Source organism: Alligator mississippiensis, chromosome 1 (genome assembly GCF_030867095.1).
Source record: "Alligator mississippiensis isolate rAllMis1 chromosome 1, rAllMis1, whole genome shotgun sequence".
NCBI lineage: Eukaryota > Metazoa > Chordata > Crocodylia > Alligatoridae > Alligator > Alligator mississippiensis.
In genome coordinates, this window is record NC_081824.1 from 349,280,971 (window position 1) to 349,292,178 (window position 11,208).

General features: G+C 44.3%; 1 long non-coding RNA gene across 1 annotated transcript; it reads right to left on the reverse strand.

The window, feature by feature from the left end:
* Positions 1–363: 363 nt before the first annotated feature.
* Positions 364–8,839, reverse strand: LOC132243300 (uncharacterized). Its single transcript, XR_002089602.2, has 3 exons — positions 8,765–8,839; positions 3,258–3,330; positions 364–2,751 (listed from the first exon to the last, which is right to left on the reverse strand). It is a non-coding gene; the product is annotated as an uncharacterized LOC132243300 (long non-coding RNA).
* Positions 8,840–11,208: the final 2,369 nt, after the last annotated feature.

The following is an 11,208-nucleotide window of genomic DNA, read 5'->3' on the forward strand; positions in this document are numbered from 1 at the left end:
TAGAGCCAAGAATGAAGCCCAGATCTTCTGATACCCAATTTAGTACTTTAGTATGAACCTTCAACTCCAGGTTTTGCATTAATACAATTTGTTATTGCAGAAAAATAGTATCACTTAGATTTAAAGAGCAGACTAAATTATAGGCTGTATTGATATCAGTGGGGAGTTCTGCCTCCATTTCAGTAGCATGTTATAACTGCTTTTTTTTCAAGAGAGAGAGAATTCTCTGTAATGCATGCATAAGAGACAAACCTGGTTATAGAATGGTAACTCCAAATTCCTACCATCAGGAAGAGGTTTATGCATTTGTTTATATTTGATATACTGATAAAATCCAAGAAGGATAAAAATCAGAATGAAAGTTATTTCATGTTCTTCCAGAATGCTTTCATTCCCTTGTCCATCTGCTATTAGATGATTTAATTATTATGCAGCAAAACTTGTAGGAATTGTTCTGTGTTATTTTATTTTTTCATTGAATGGGTTGGTTTCTTCCTTCTGTTTTACTGTCTGTTGTTCTGGCGGCCCAAACAAAATAGTAGCAGTTTAAAAGCCAGCTATGGCTAAAGTAGATTAAAATTAGAGTGATCTTCTCTCCTCATCCCCTTGAAGCGACTTTGCTGGGACAGGATTGTGCTCTGGAAGTTCTGGGATGGTAGAGCAGCTTCTCCAGATTGTCATGTGCCAAATCTGAGTAAAATTTGGATTTTTTTTTTCTCATTCTAGGTGGCAAAGTGGCACCTGGCCAACACCAGAATAAGGGGAGCTGAAAGATGGCAGCAAGCTACCTATGCCTCATCCTCTTCCTCAGGTACATTTGAGGATCTGGACCATTAAGATACAAGTTTTGTACACTTTTTCTGACATATATTTTATTGAAGTGTACTATTTACCAGCTGAGACATACTGAGGCTAAAGAGAACTGAAGGTATTTGGGATTTGTATCAGGGACTCACGTAGGGAGAAAGAGTGTCCTTCTATAAGAACCTTATTCCAGATGAAAACGAGAACTTACTGTGAAGTTTTAGGTAGCCTTGGGAACATTCAGGACAGGAAGCCACATAGGGCACTCACAGAGGTGTGTATAATGTAGAGCAAGGATGTCAAAGATATAGCCTGAATCCAGATGCAATCCACAGACCTCTCAGAGGAGCCAGGGATTCAGGGGAAGGGCTAATGCTAACCCTAGACTAGCACCTACCCTGCTGCCTCCACTGCTCACCCTACCACCACTGCCAGGTCCAGATCCAACCTATGAGGTTCCTGGGGACCCATGCGAATTTGACACCCCTGGTCAAACTTTTGAGTCTTACACAAAACAACCATTTTTCACTTCCATTCCATTGAACTGTAAATTACTATTTGGCTCCACTTTGGTGATAAACTAATATCCAGTAATAGATATGAAGTCTGTTTGTGAAATGCCAGTTCCAAAGACTAAGGTCCTCTCTGGATTTTCAGAAATGGTATTTCTTTCTTTCTGTTGATTCAGACAGATTTTCTCCTGAGAATACTAGGTCATGACAATCAAGATGAATACACACTCATCATACAAATTAGAGATGGAAAAGACCCACTAGTTCACAGACCCTATCTCTTGCACTAGGCATTTGTTTATTAGGACCTGAGCTAAAACTTCTAATTGAGTTCATGCAGTTTTTAGAACCATTTTCCAATAGTAATTTTTCACCCTAACTCCTGTTTTGAATATCTTACAAACATCCAGATCCACTCAATATCCCATGTCAGCTTTTTAACCACTATACAACTATTGCACATTAACAATAATTATCAGAGCATCTAAACAAATGAGTTTCTTCATAGATATCTCTTCTACAAAGTGGAGGTACAATCAGAAAGCTTTATTTTAGTTCGGAAAAGAAAAACCCTCTGAAGACCACACATCTTCAGTATTAAGTAGGGCATGTTAATCTAATCTCACCCTGGACAGCAGGAGTTCTCCCAATGATTTTCAAATGAGCTCAGCCATTGACTTCAGTAAGTGCAAAGTTAGACCAATGCTAAGCTCTTTTGAATATCCCAGACAAAGAAAGCTGGGGAAGAGGAAGCCAAGATCATTTGTAAAAGACAGGAATAAGAGAAATTTGAACCAAAAGTAATTTGTTTTTTAAATCAAGTTTTCTCACGAATGTAATTAGATTAAAAACAAAACAATGCCCCAGGCACCAGTTATATTCCAGCATTTTAAAAAAGAAACTCAGTTTAGTGTTCTTTTAAAAATATGCTTATTTTTATAAAATAGTAAGTTCTGTGTTAAAAATCTATCTGCCATAGAGTTTCCTGGAGAATCTTTGAACCATTCTTAAATCAGCTCTTTTGAGACAATAGCAATACAGTTTCATGCATACAAAATCAAATATGATTATTTTGATTAATTCAGTCCATGGTGTGCAGATAAGGATCTGTGTCTTCTCCCAGTTTAACAGACAAGAGAGAACAAAGTAGATAAGAGTTGTTGTAACTCGTTCTTTTAGTAAGTTACTACAAGGTGAGCATCGTGCACGGACAACATTTATTTAGAATTCTGCACTGATGCCTGATCATGCACTCTTGATGCTTTTATCAGGACACACTCATAATGTCTTGAGCCATTAGGCTAAAAAGGAACAAGCAACTTTAAAATTTAAATAATTCACTTTCTTAATTAAAGCTTGTCTCCCCGTGCAATTTAATTACATCATAACTCCTTCCTGCTTGTCCACTTGTGTCTTCTATTCAAATAGAAGTAGTCTGGAAGATACAGAGAACATCAGAACGTCTAGGAGATTTGAGCAGTCAAAAGGTTAAAATCATTAAACACAGAACACTCAATTTTGTTCTTACTTTACTCCTGCCCAAATTGTGGCTGTGTCACCAAATCACATTATGATCCCAGTGGGACAACAGATTGGAAACTGACTCCTGCCACAGCACAAGCAAACATGTCAATTTAGAAATGCTAAAGGTATCCTAAAGACATAGGGTAATTAAGATTTTATTCTTTTCTATAATATGTCATCAGTTCAGTGTTAAATTTGCCATAAAATGAGAGCATCTTTGAGCTAAAAATCAATGTATAACTAAATTCCTAAAATTGGAGAAAAGTAGCAAGCAGGAAAAAAAATTAATTGAATGCCTTATTACAACAAAATTCTTTCCTTGCATCCTTCACGTTGGCCTGCTCCAATGTATTGAGTTTCAAAATTAGCAATTAAAATATAAAAGTGAGAGTGTGAAATATTTTCACTGTCTCTTACCAGGCCTTTTCTGAATTTATGCCAGAAGAGCCATTAGCAGTGATTGAAGGTAAGACACTTACGATGAAATCCCCTAGAGAACAAGAAGAGAAACACCTTTTTGCCCTGGATCCATCAACTATAATGAATGATAGGTACAGTGCGTGACAGGGACTGAAATAGAAGACCGTGACAAAGACAGGCTCAGGAGTACTTCAGAATAATTCATTCAGTTGCATTTGGCAGAAGCAGGTCATAATATATTTGATGTAGATAACACTGTCAGTGGAAAATAAAATACAAAGCACTATTTATTTTGCAAGGAATATTGAGTTAATAAAATGTTTAGGTAAAATTCTCCGTTCTGTTTTTCTATTGTCTGTAAGCCCAAGAGGCAATGTAAGACAGCTCCACTAGGTTCTGCAAGGTGAAAGGACTACTCACTAATTTATTGATTACAATTATTTTCCCCATCTCTGATGCTGTGGTCAGTGCAATACAGGTGTTATTCAGTGATGTGTATTCAGCAGATTTGCCTTCCTGTTAAAAGAACAGTTGGAAAATCCTATCAGTTTTCATAGATTTCATAGATTTCATAGACATTAGGGCTGGAAGGGAACTCGGAAGATCATCGAGTCCAGCCCCCCGCCCAAAGGGCAGGAAGTCACCTGGGGTCATAGGATCCCAGCAAGATAAGCATCCAGTTTCATCTTGAAGGTGTTCAATGAAGGCACTTGAACCACCTCCGGTGGCAGGCTGTTCCAGACCTTGGGGGCTCGGACAGTAAAGAAATTCTTCCTTAAGTCCAGCCTGAAACGATCTTGTAATAGTTTGTGACCATTCGACCTCGTCATCCCTTGGGGCGCTCTGGTGAACAAACGTTCCCCCAGATACTGGTGGTCACCCCTGATAAACTTGTAGGTGGCCATCAGATCACCCCTGAGCCTGCGCTTTTCCAGGCTAAAGAGCCCCAGGGCTCTCAGCCTGTCATTGTAGGGTCTGCTTCCCTGACCTCTGATCATGCGCGTGGCTCTTCTCTGGACTCTCTCAAGTTTCTCCACATCCTTTTTGAATTGTGGAGCCCAAAACTGGACGCAGTACTCCAGCTGCGGCCTCACTAAGGCCGAGTACAGGGGGAGAATGACGTCCCGGGATTTGCTTGAGAAGCATCTATGGATGCAAGCCAGCGTTTTGGTCGCTTTACTAGCCGCAGCATCGCACTGCAGGCTTATGTTCATCTTGTGGTCAATGATGACCCCCAAGTCTCTTTCTTCCATAGTGCTAGCCAACATAGCACTGCCGAGCCTATAAGGATGCTGCGGGTTTTTTTTCCCAAGGTGGAGAACCTTGCATTTATCGGCGTTGAACACCATCAGATTCTCGTCCGCCCACTTGCTGAGCCTGTCCAGGTCAGCCTGGATCATCTGCCTGTCTTCTGGTGTGGATGCTTTGCCCCAAAGTTTGGTGTCATTGGCGAACTTGGCCAGTCCGCTTCTGACTCCAGTGTCCACATCATTAATGAAGATGTTGAACAGTATGGGTCCAAGGACAGAGCCCTGGGGGGCCCCACTGGTCACAGGACACCACGATGAGTGACTTCCATCAATTACTACCCTCTGGGTCCGACCCCGGAGCCAATTTTCCAGCCAGTGGATCGTGGAGGACCCAAGGCAACAATTGGCCAGTTTCTCCAAGAGACAATCATGGGACACCAGATCGAAGGCTTTTTTGAAGTCAAGATATATGACATCAATCTCATCTCCCTTGTCCAGGTGATAGGTCACTGGTCGTAGAAGGAAATGAGATTGGTCAAGCAAGACCTACGCGCAACAAACCCGTGCTGGCTATCCCTTAAGATGTTGGCGTCGGCCAGTCCATTAAGGATGGCCTCTTTAATAAACTTTTCTAAGATCTTCCCCGGGATAGAAGTCAGGCTGATGGGCCTATAGTTAGCCGGATCCACTTTCCTCCCTTTCTTGAAGATAGGCACCACATTGGCCTTCTTCCAGTCTTCGGGCACTACACCAGAGCACCCAGAGTTTTCAAAGATCCGTGCTAGAGGCTGGGCTATGATGCTTGCCAGCTCCTTGAGTACCCTGGGGTGAAGATTGTCATGGCCGGCTGACTTGAAGGTATCCAGCTTCTCAAGATGTTCCTTCACAAAGTCAGCATTAATGGAGGGCAGGGGATCGCAGACAGGGGGGACAAGGCTGAACTCCTCAATGAGTTCTTTGCCTCAGTGTTCCTAAGTGAGGGGCACGACAAGTCTCTCACTGGGGTTGTAGAGAGGCAGCAGCAAGGCGCCAGACTCCCATGTGTAGATCCTGAGGTGGTGCAGAGTCACTTGGAAGAACTGGATGCCTTTAAGTCGGCAGGCCCGGATGAGCTCCATCCGAGGGTGCTGAAGGCACTGGCCGACATCATTGCAGAGCCACTGGCGGGAATATTCGAACGCTCATGGAGCACGGGCCAAGTCCCAGAGGACTGGAAAAGGGCTAACGTGGTCCCCATTTTCAAAAAGGGAAGGAAGGAGGACCCGGGCAACTATAGGCCAGTCAGTCTCACCTCCATCCTTGGTAAAGTCTTTGAAAAAATTATCAAGGCTCACATTTGTGAGAGCCCAGCAGGGCAAATTATGCTGAGGGGAAACCAGCACGGGTTTGTGGCGGGCAGATCGTGCCTGACCAATCTAGTCTCTTTCTATGACCAGGTTACGAAACGCCTGGACACAGGAGGAGGGGTGGATGTCGTATACTTAGACTTCAGGAAGGCCTTCGATACGGTATCCCACCCCATACTGGTGAACAAGTTAAGAGGCTGTGATGTGGATGACTACACAGTCTGGTGGGTGGCGAATTGGCTAGAGGGTTGCACCCAGAGAGTCGTGGTGGATGGGTCGGTCTCAACCTGGAAGGGTGTGGGCAGTGGGGTCCCGCAGGGCTCGGTCCTTGGACCGATACTCTTTAATGTCTTCATCAGTGACTTGGACGAGGGAGTCAAATGTACTCTGTCCAAGTTTGCAGATGACACAAAGCTATGGGGAGAAGTGGACACGCCGGAGGGCAGGGAACAGCTGCAGGCAGACCTGGATAGGTTGGACAAGTGGGCAGAAAACAACAGGATGCAGTTCAAGAAGGAGAAATGCAAAGTGCTGCACCTAGGGAAGAAAAATGTCCAGCACACCTACAGCCTAGGGAATGACCTGCTGGGTGGCACAGAGGTGGAAAGGGATCTTGGAGTCCTAGTGGACTCCAAGATGAACATGAGCCGGCAGTGTGACGAAGCCATCAGAAAAGCCAATGGCACTTTATCGTGCATCAGCAGACGCATGATGAATAGGTCCAGGGAGCTGATACTTCCCCTCTGCGTGCAATTCTGGGCGCCACACTTCAAGAAGGATGCGGATAACCTGGAGAGGGTACAGGGAAGGGCAACTCGTATGGTCAAGGGCCTGCAGACCAAGCCCTACGAGGAGAGACTAAAGAAACTGGACCTTTTCAGCCTCCGCAAGAGAAGGTTGAGAGGCGACCTTGTGGCTGCCTATAAGTTCATCACGGGGGCACAGAAGGGAATTGGTATTTATTCACCAAGGTGCCCCTGGGGGTTACAAGAAACAATGGCCACAAGCTAGCAGAGAGCAGATTTAGATTGGACATTAGGAAGAACTTCTTCACAGTTCGAGTGGCCAAGGTCTGGAACGGGCTCCCAAGGGAGGTGGTGCTCTCCCCTACCCTGGGGGTCTTCAAGAGGAGGTTAGATGAGTATCTAGCTGGGGTCATCTAGACCCAGCACTCTTTCCTGCTTATGCAGGGGGTCGGACTCGATGATCTATTGAGGTCCCTTCCGACCCTAACATCTATGAATCTATGAATCACCCTCACCCGGACTTCCCGGCCCTGTAGCGGGCATGGGCATCCCATGGGGCTGATGAAAGACTGACGCAAAGTACCTATTTAATAGGTTGGCTTTTTTCTGGGCGTCAGTTGTCAGTTGCCCCATCTGGTTCAGCAGGGGTCCAACGTTTCTTGAGAATAGATTAGATGTAAGACAAAGACAAGGGGCCAGAACCTAAAAAGAGGATTTAGGCATTGAGGGCACCTATACACATGCCGGACATCTACTGTTACATGTATTCAAATGAGCTTTAGTTAAAGGGCCCCTGCCACCATTTTGAAGCATGGGATGCTGAATGCATGTGATGTTGCTGGTGCTTTAATTAGAGCAGCTCTTAGAGCCACTCTAATTAAAGCAACCCCCTCCACCCCAGAGTTGATGTAGACACCTGAAGTTCTGCTTCTGCGCATGCCTAGAAGCATGTCAGGTTTGACAGGGCCAAGCAGCTTGCTATCTCCTTCATGCCTAAGCCTAACTGGAATCCAGAAACCTTCCCCTGTCACCTCTAAGGGGTTAGATCAAGTAGGCAATATCTGAAAATGTATACTACAATCCCACTGGAGTGAACTTCACAGAAAATGCATTGGCAGCCACCATCTGCTGTCGTGGTGGTGGTGGTGGTGGTGGTAGAGTCCACCTTTTATCCCATAGCTCAGTAGTTAAAGCACTTCTCCCAAGGCACAAAAGGATTTAAGACACTTAGCATCTGATGAAGTGAGCTGTGGCTCACAAAAGGTAATGCATCTCTGATTCAGTTAGCCAGTTAATCTATAAAGGGCGCTTCTACTTTGTCTTCTGCCTAACTTCAAACTGTCATGGCTAATTACCTCTCTCTCCTTTTAGTGTTTCTTTATTGCCAAATTTTAAACAGGTTGCTTCTCAGCATATTGACTAAAGGTGGCTCCTTGCTCCGCGTGCTGGCTGTTGTGCATCCTTTACTGTGGCATCTAACCCTCTCCATGCATTGTAAAAGCTCGCAAAGGCACTTCACTTGGAGTTCTGATTTTCACTACGGAAGCTAAGCACCTACAACCTTTTCTGTATCCCACCTCAAGTATCTACCAGAAAGCGGAACACAGATATGTGCAATTCCTTTCTTCAGCACCGTACCATGTCATTTGGGGTAATTTGCAATCTCTTTGCCTTGTTCTGAGCAATGGGGTTCAGTTAGGGTATAAATGATGATGAATTATAATAGCTATTCTGTTAATATGGTTAGAGTGTTCAGACTCTATTTATAAGCTTAAGGTGCTAAATCTGAAAGAATAGAATTTTCTGAATATGAAATTGAGCAAATTTCGACTTCACAAAAGCATTTTGAAAAGAGTACCCAAGGCTTGTAAATTTGCTTGACATATGGTATGCAAAGATCACAGCAAGTGAATAAATAGCCACCTAGAAAATGATTCTCAAGTTATTTGATGTAGCTATTTGAGCTTCAAACAAGCAACCAAAGCATGTCAGTAGATTCTACTGAGTACAACAAGACTCTTCAGTGTTGAATGTATACATTAGTGATTATATGCATCCTTTCTACAACAAACATGTTCATAACTGACTCCAGTAAATGTACACACCTTGCACCCTTTCTACAACAAACATGTTCATGACTGATTCCCAGTAAATGTACATACCTTGTCAAATCATAGAGTGCAACTTCTGGCTTTGTAAGTCAGTGAACACTAATTGCAACATCCATTGGCAGATCTAGGATTTTGAACAGGGGAAAGTAGGTGGTATGGTGCATCATCACATGTAATACAACACATATTTTTCTCCAATTAAAGAGAAAATAAAAGTTTTATTAATATGCTAAGGGCCCAGATCTATATTATTCAGTTTTTGACCAAAGCAAAAACAAATATAACTTTATTGGAATGTGTACTAGTTCGCTAGCTTATATATCAAGTTTAAAAAATGTAAGAAACTAGGCAACAATAATCTAAAGTTATTATTGTATTAGTCCTGTAGTCTAAAGGCCGAAGAGCTTCAAGGTTATGAGCCTGAATGGGCATACAAGTTGTAGTGATCACTGGATTCAATGAATACATTCATATAATAGATGAGAAGAGCTAACAATAATAAACTTATTGTGGGGCAGTACACAACTTATGCAGACCCTTGGTCTATCTCTAGCTAACTGGCTATTCCCTAATGGAGGGTCTATCTTCCAGTTCCCAAGTCTTCTACATTAGGGAGTCTCTCTAAATTATAACTTTTATCACTATATCTGCCCTCTTAACAATAATTACAAAAATAATTGAACATAAAAATCAATTAACATCCATCTACAAAGGAGAGGTTTACTATGGCCACTTGTACACATGATGGGGGTTTAGTCCCCTAAATTGAAATGATGGGTTTTTAATTGCAATGATTAAAAAGCTACCGCTTCAATTTAGGGGCTTTTGTCACCATTACAGTGAGGGGCCTGATCCTTTTTTTTTTCCCCCCTGTGGAAACTGCCCGCCTCTCCTGCAGACGGGGGGCAAGCTGCCAACAGGCTGAGCAGCCCTATTGGGGACCCTGGTCCTTCCCTCTGTGGCAGCAGTATCCCTGGGCCACGCAGGCGGGGTGCTAGTTGCACAGGTGCTGCCCCAGCTTGCACGCAGCACCCTCTGGATTCAACTATTCCCCAAGCCCACACAGGGAACTCCTGGCAGGCTTCCAGCAAGTGGGCTTGGGGAAGAGTTGAATTCAGCGCATGCTGCCTGCCAGCTGGGGCAGCACCCATGCAGATCACATCCCACTCATGCAGCCCCGGGGGGTACCACCACTTTAGAGGGAAGGACTGGGCCCCCCTGCAGCTCAGGGGCTGCATGGTCCAGTGGCAGTTTGCATAGGCAGGCTCCACTGAGGGGAAAAAAAAAAGTTGTGAGGGGCCTGATCCTCTCTTTTTTCTGCAGAGTCTGCCCACCACTCTTGTGGCCCAGGGGCAAGCTGCCAGTAGACCCTGAGCTGGAGGGTGCCTCAGACCTTCCGTCTATGGAGGTGTTGCCCCCTGGGACCACATGGGAGGGTGGCTAGTGGGTGGGTGCTGCCCCTGCTCGCAGACAGCACCCAGCCCAATCCAAGTGTTGCCTGAGCCTGAGCTGGGGCAGCACCTGCCTGCTAGCCTCCCACCCGGGCAGCCCCAGGGGGCGCCACCACTGTAGAAGGAAGAACTGGGGCCCTCTGCAGCTCAGGGGCCACTTGGCCCACCAGCAGCTCACCCCCTGGCTGTGGGAGACACAGGCAGGCTCCGGGGGGGGGGGAAGGATTGGGCCCTTCACTGTTTTTGCTTTCAGCCCACCTCCCACGGTGGGGGAGGGCAAGATGTCAAAGGCTGCAACGTTATAAATAGTTATGTTGTAAACTAAACTGAATGAGGATGTGGTTTAGTTTGCAAAGTAGCAAACTCATTTAAATTGTAGAAAAACCCCCACACATGTACAGCATGATGCAATTAAACTGAAAAAATGGCCAATTTTCATCACGTGTACAAGCACCCTATCACTTCACTCTGGAATTAAACTTTACCACTCACTTTCCTATTCTCCCTTCTCTGCACCCTTTTTAACAAGTCTCTGTGAGTCTTTCAGGAGGTTTCAATTTCTTCTCACGCTGATTAAATATCAGATCCAGTCTCTCCTTTGTTTTTGGAGGGAAGCTTTTCCTGCAAGTCTTAATCGACTTTGTACTAAGTCTTTGTAATAGGATCTGACTGACTTGCACTTTGGCAGCTGTGCTTCTATAAAATTCATTAGATTGCTAAGGCTGATTTCTTCTTTCTGCATGATAGTATTTGCATTTGTGCCCAGAAATACATTTCTTCCCATAAAGACATGGTTGCTTCTTGTGTTCTGGAGCAATTGGCTTCTTCCTAAGAAGATTGGCCAGATTTGGGTTTTGACAGCCAACAGAATGATTATAAGGCATGAATGTTTGGTCTTGGTACTGCAAGCATACATTTAACTAGATTTAGTTTTTCACAAGCCTCCAGCCTCCAAATTGGTGTCACCTCCTTAGGTATCACAGTGAATGGGAGTTTATATACTTTACCGTATCTACTCGAATCTAAGTTGACCCTGGATTTAAG